This window comes from Octopus sinensis, linkage group LG6, assembly GCF_006345805.1.
Source record: "Octopus sinensis linkage group LG6, ASM634580v1, whole genome shotgun sequence".
NCBI classification, from domain to species: Eukaryota; Metazoa; Mollusca; class Cephalopoda; order Octopoda; family Octopodidae; genus Octopus; species Octopus sinensis.
The window spans coordinates 100,825,054-100,830,910 of record NC_043002.1 but is presented as its reverse complement, the minus strand read 5'-3'; the positions used below and the strand labels follow the sequence as shown (position 1 = coordinate 100,830,910).

Below are 5,857 nucleotides of genomic sequence, written 5' to 3'. Positions count from 1 at the left end.
AACATGTCTATGGCTTATATTGACTTTAAGAAGGCATATCATATGATGCGTCATTCTTTGATCGTTGAAAGCCTGCAGATGTTTGTTGTTGCTGACAATATCACAAATTTTGTGATGCTTATCATGAAAGAGTACAAAACCAAACTGTACTCAAGTAATGTATTCCTTGGAGCAGTTAATATTAAAGGGGGAATCTTCCAATGTGATTCGTTTTCTCCGTTACTATTTGTAATTCCACTAATACCTATAACAATGGCCCTTAGGAAAGTTAAGATGGGTTACAGATGTGGGAAGAAAGACCCACCATTGAACCGCCTCGAGATACGATACATAGTCAAGGACAAAGAATTTGGGACAGTAAAGGATGCGATGAAATAGCATATCATCGCAGTAGCAGACAAGCTCTCCAGATACCAGAAAAAATAGATCTATACGAACACAGTAGATTATTTGGGAAAGACCAGAGGAGATTCTATAAGCAAATAAATATTGGAAAACGAAGTATTGAAGATGAGATAGCTAATGCAGACGAAGATAGAATGTTCAGAAATAATATTTTCGATGAGCCAGTCAATTATAATGGAAATGCAGTATAGTCAAAGAAACTGAGGGAAGAATTAGTATATGAGAAGCAGCCAGATCAAAGAGTAACTAGTTCATTAATGAGTAAAGTGTTAGGAAAAATGACGAATTGGAAGTGCCAAGTTTCAGATTTAGTTCAAGCATATTGGTTAAAAAATTTAGTAGTTGACATAGGAGGCTGAGGGAACAACTTCAATATTGCCTTAATAGAGGAATAATACCAGATTGGATGACTAGATGGAGAACAATATTCATCATGAAAGACAAGAGCAAGGGTAATACAGCTGGCAACTGTAGACCAACCACTTGCTTACCATTAGTGCGGAAGCCGCAGAGGAACTCTTTCAGGAAGCATTTACCAGCACATTCACAGCCAGAATTTACTGCCAGCAGAACGGAAAGATGTCTAGAAGAACGCATGATCTATTATACAATGATAAAGCAGTTCTAAATGAAGTAAAAGCTAAAAGGAAAACTCTAACAATAGCATGGATAGATTACAAAAGGTGTATAAAATGATTCCATACTCATAGATTAGTAATTTTTTGAGTATATTCAGTACTTCAGACAACAATGGAATAAATTAATAAATTAGCTGTAGTGTGAAGAAATGGAAAGTTTATCTCCACTCAGGTGACACAATGTTATGGAAAGTTAGTATCAAACGAGTAATTTTCTAGGCGGGGGGATTGTTCCCTTTAATATTCGTTTTATGTTTGATCCACCCCAGTTTACTATTAAGAAAGGCATAGGCAGTGTATCAGTTCAGATATAGTCAGGCAAACAAATAACCATTTGTTTTACATGGATGGTCTGAAGCACTTTGGTGAGAATGAAGAAGAGATCCATTCCTTAATACAGACTGTGAGACTCTCCAGCAAAGATATAAAGTTGGAACGTGGCATAGATGTGAGCTCAATATTAGTCAGGAGAAGGGGACAGTGTCAAGAGCGAAGACATCAATGACTATTGGATTTCTGACAGGGTACTAACTGCAGCAATGAAACCGAAAATTATGAAGGAGTACATCAGGTGTGTGAGGATGCTTATGAAGACAAAGCTAAATGGTCCGAATCTAGATAAAACCTGAATTAGCAAAGTCAGAGAGAAAACTGGGAAGGAATTCAGTATGAATGGAGGTCTCTAACCAAAGGCAGGAGTAGTAAGATTATACTTACAGAGAAAGAAAACCGGAAGAATGTGACTATCAGTAAAATACTACGTGGAGTTAGCTACAGTAGATATAGACTCCTATGTAGGTAATAGCGAAGAAAGTTTATTAAAAGCCGCTAGAGTCACAACAAGACATAGGGAAAAACAAAAAGTGAAACAAACTTAAAAACCAGAAAACAGAACATATATTATCTAAATGGCAGGAGGAGGCATTGCATGGTAGATTCCCAAACATAGTTGAAGAAAATAATTGTACTAAGACATGGTTATGGTTGCAGATAGGAAAGCTGAAAAGGGAAACAGAAAGTTTGTTAGTAACTGCATAAAATCAAGCATTGGATAAAAACCAAGATAGACAAAAATCAACTAGATTACTTACGTAAAAAAATAATAAAATGCTGCCAGACTTATATTTCGAACATAGCTCTAAGTGGGACACAGGAAAGTCCACACAGAAAAGACAGTAAGATAAGGAAAAATCGCGAACATTTCACATGCGGTTAGTTTTTATGAACTCAGCGAAATTGGAAGGAGACGGAGAAAGTGGTTTCTGGGACAAGAAATGCTGTAGATGGGCGGTATGTATGTGTGTGTGTGTGTGTGTGTGTGTGTTTGTGGTAGCGTGTGTATGTATGATAGTATAATAGCGTATGTGCGTGTGCTAATAAATGTGGTGGGGTATTTGTCTATGTGGATGTGAGTATATGTGGAAGTGTACGTACTTACGCGTATATGTGTGTTCGTTCTTCCTCTTTGGACATTCCTCTTTCCAGCGGAGAGATATACTCGAAACGTGAGCAACAATGGCCAATTATAAAAGTGAAGATGTTTCACTAGACAAGAACAGATGCAAAAACATCCAACATACAGAAATAAAAAGGAATAAATAAAATTAAATTTAAATAAATATCTTGATGAATACTGCAACCAAATCGAAAATGTTTCCCACCACACTTTGCATAAACAAAAGATCATTTCAAACTTCAGCGCCACCAAATGGAAAGTACGAAGTGAACTGTAAACAATGAAGAGATAACAATCAAAGAAGCGGATAAAGTGAGTGTGATAGTGACCACAGAAATATTTAACTACAAGAATCTGGTAGTATCCATGTTAAATAATGACTAACACCACAAAAGAAAAACAAAGATTACTCCCCCACCTATAAAAACAAATAATGATAAAGCATTTTTGCCAAATCGAAACCCACGGAAAAATCCAACAAAAAAGAAATCGATTATTTAACAAGCTTTAAATGTAAACCCAGCCTATTCTATGGTCTACCGGAAATTCACAGAAGCCAAACTATAAACGACGCCTTCAAAAAATCATCAACGGTATATATATATATATATATATATATATATACATCGACTCCAGGAGACCTAACATGACGACCCATTATTGCTGGACCATCCTGTGAAACACATCGATTAAGTTGCCTCATGTACATCTTCGTGATACCATTTCTAAAATACAGCAAAAACTATATTAGGTATGATTTAGATATGTTAAATCACCTACCAGAAAAGGTTAAGGACGAAACACACATTTTTTGATGTGATGTGATAAACCTGTACACTAATATACACCCATAAATTTGGAATAGGAGCGATCCGGTTCTGGCTGTTCAAATATCCAGAAGAAATACCACAATGGATCAACAAAGATTTCATGATCGAATCAATAAAATTCATCCTTCAAAACAATCATTGTCACAACTGTTTATCGCCAAAAATCCGGAATTGCCAGGGGAACCAAGACGGCCCCGACTATTGCAAATCTAGCAATAGACTATTTAGAAATAATATTATATCAGGAGCCATTTTCAAAATTTAGAAACACTCTCTTGCTATACGTAAAAATACATTGGAAAAGAGTTTTTATGGATTGCTTCATCGTCTGAATGAAAACATAATCTCCTGAAGTTCAAAAGACTCCTCAATAGCATTAACACCAGCATAAAATTTACAACGGGACACAACCAAGAGGAAATCCCATTCCTTGACATATTGGTTGAAACAAAAAGCAAAATGCAGAAACGCACATATTCTACAGAACTACATACACTAAACAATACCTATTATTTAGATCATGCCAACCGAGGCATATCCAATAAAATATCCACTTCAGCTTTGCAAGAAGGATTTACAACATATTGTCCGAATAAATACCAGAGAACTAAGACTGTAATCATACTCAAAGACAAAGCGTACTCTAAGATTAAAAACGTACTCAAAGACAAACACTGCCCAATTCAACTCATACATGAAGAGATTAAACGTGCAAAATCGATTGACATAAAACATTAAGAAAAGTTGAAGAAAATAACACACCTACTCTGAAAACAACCCCAGAAACAAAGAAGCGTTTTACATCATTGTCCAAAATCTCCCAATACCCCATAAGAACCCCAGACCGCAGGAAATTGTACGTATCCATAAAAATAGTAAAAGCAGTAAACAGCTAAGGACATTAAAGAAACCTCTCGCAAATGCTAAATTATACTTCAAAATAACAGACGCAAGAGGAAAAATGAGATCATCCTAACAGCGAAATATGTCCCAATCTTTTGGAAGGATCAGAGTTCCATTTTAGACAAGGTCAAAAATTCAAATTTAAATGCAACTTCACTTGCGCCTCTGAAAATCTCATTTACGTAATCTGATGTTCCGGCAGTCATAAAAACTATATAGGGCCGACACGAATGTCTGTCCGAAGGAGATGTGCTGTGCACAGACAACAGATATCTTCCCCACAATACTGCCAGAAATATGTCAGTGAAAACATTTACAGATATACAGAACAATTTCAACCACATTTCCTCATATTTTCATTATATTAATTTGATATTTGGACCTCAACACAAGTACAACTAAATAAAGAGGCATCATTTATCGAAATATATAAGCCAGACTTAAATATAAATCTTGTGAGTGTTTATTGAGCGAAAACACCTAAACATCCACGAGGCTCCGGCAGGGTGGTGGTGGCGATCCCTGCTGTACTCTTTCGCCACAACTTTCTCTCATTCTTTCTTCTGTCGGCCTGCTCGCTTAGCCAGCGGGGTGGCGTCATTTGAAGGCTAAAACAATGCGAAGTGCATTGTGACCAGCGATGTGTAGCAACATCTGATAGCCTGGTCGGTCACGGTGATATATATATATATATATATATATATATATATATATATATTTAAGATTCCGTTAAATTGGGTACTGAGATTAAGCCACTTCGTTCTGTTTGTATAATCCGCTCAAAACAATTTAATATCAACATGTATTCCTGCTGCTTTCCCTCTCTAAATTATTGTACACTTGGCAAGGTATGCATTACTTTCTAAATTCATACTACCAGAGAAACTGTACATGTTTTGTGTTCCATTATTCTTGCGAATATTTTAAAGCAGTGGCTGTAACCTTTTTGTTTGAAGTCTAAGCGGTCATCTGATAAGAACGGCTTCTTTGAAATGTTTTAATGTTTTTATTAATCAAATAAAACGGTTGCTTGAAACGGCCGTAATGGGTTGATAACTGTACATCTTCGTTACTCATTTACATATGTGCGTGTGTGAGTGTGTGTGGTTATTCATATATATATATATTCATCTGTGTAAACATATTGTGCTTAAATCCTTAAATCCTTAAAAATGTTTCAGCCCGAAGGCTGCGGCCATGCTGGAGCACCACCGCTGAAAAACATTCAAGAATAAATTCCGAGCCGTAGAGGAGGGCAGCCGGGATTGAACCGGAGACCCCTCGATATGCAGTCGAATGCTCTCCCACTGAGCTATACCCCCGACTGCTTAGGAAATATATTTTCATATATGAAAGGAAACTTACTTGGGTCTCCTGACATAACATCTTTCAATGCAACCAAAATCAGCAAACAAGAAGGAAGTAGTCGTGTCATATTGATCTGGAAATACAAATGTAATTTAACGTAACAGAACTGGTAACTGCTTTCTATTTCAAGGAAGAAGAGGAACAGCGCATTCACTGATATACGCGTCCTGTATGACAAAATGTCCATCATCCCAATTGCAGAGCATAAAATCCACAGATTTGTCTCCCCTTACTCAAAGGAACAGGATAACTCCAAC

At 36.6% G+C, this 5,857-nt stretch overlaps 1 non-coding gene across 1 annotated transcript; it reads right to left on the bottom strand.

Moving 5' to 3' along the window:
* Positions 1 to 5,482: 5,482 nt before the first annotated feature.
* Trnac-gca lies at positions 5,483 to 5,554 on the bottom strand. Its single transcript has one exon. It is a non-coding gene; the product is annotated as a tRNA-Cys (tRNA).
* Positions 5,555 to 5,857: the final 303 nt, after the last annotated feature.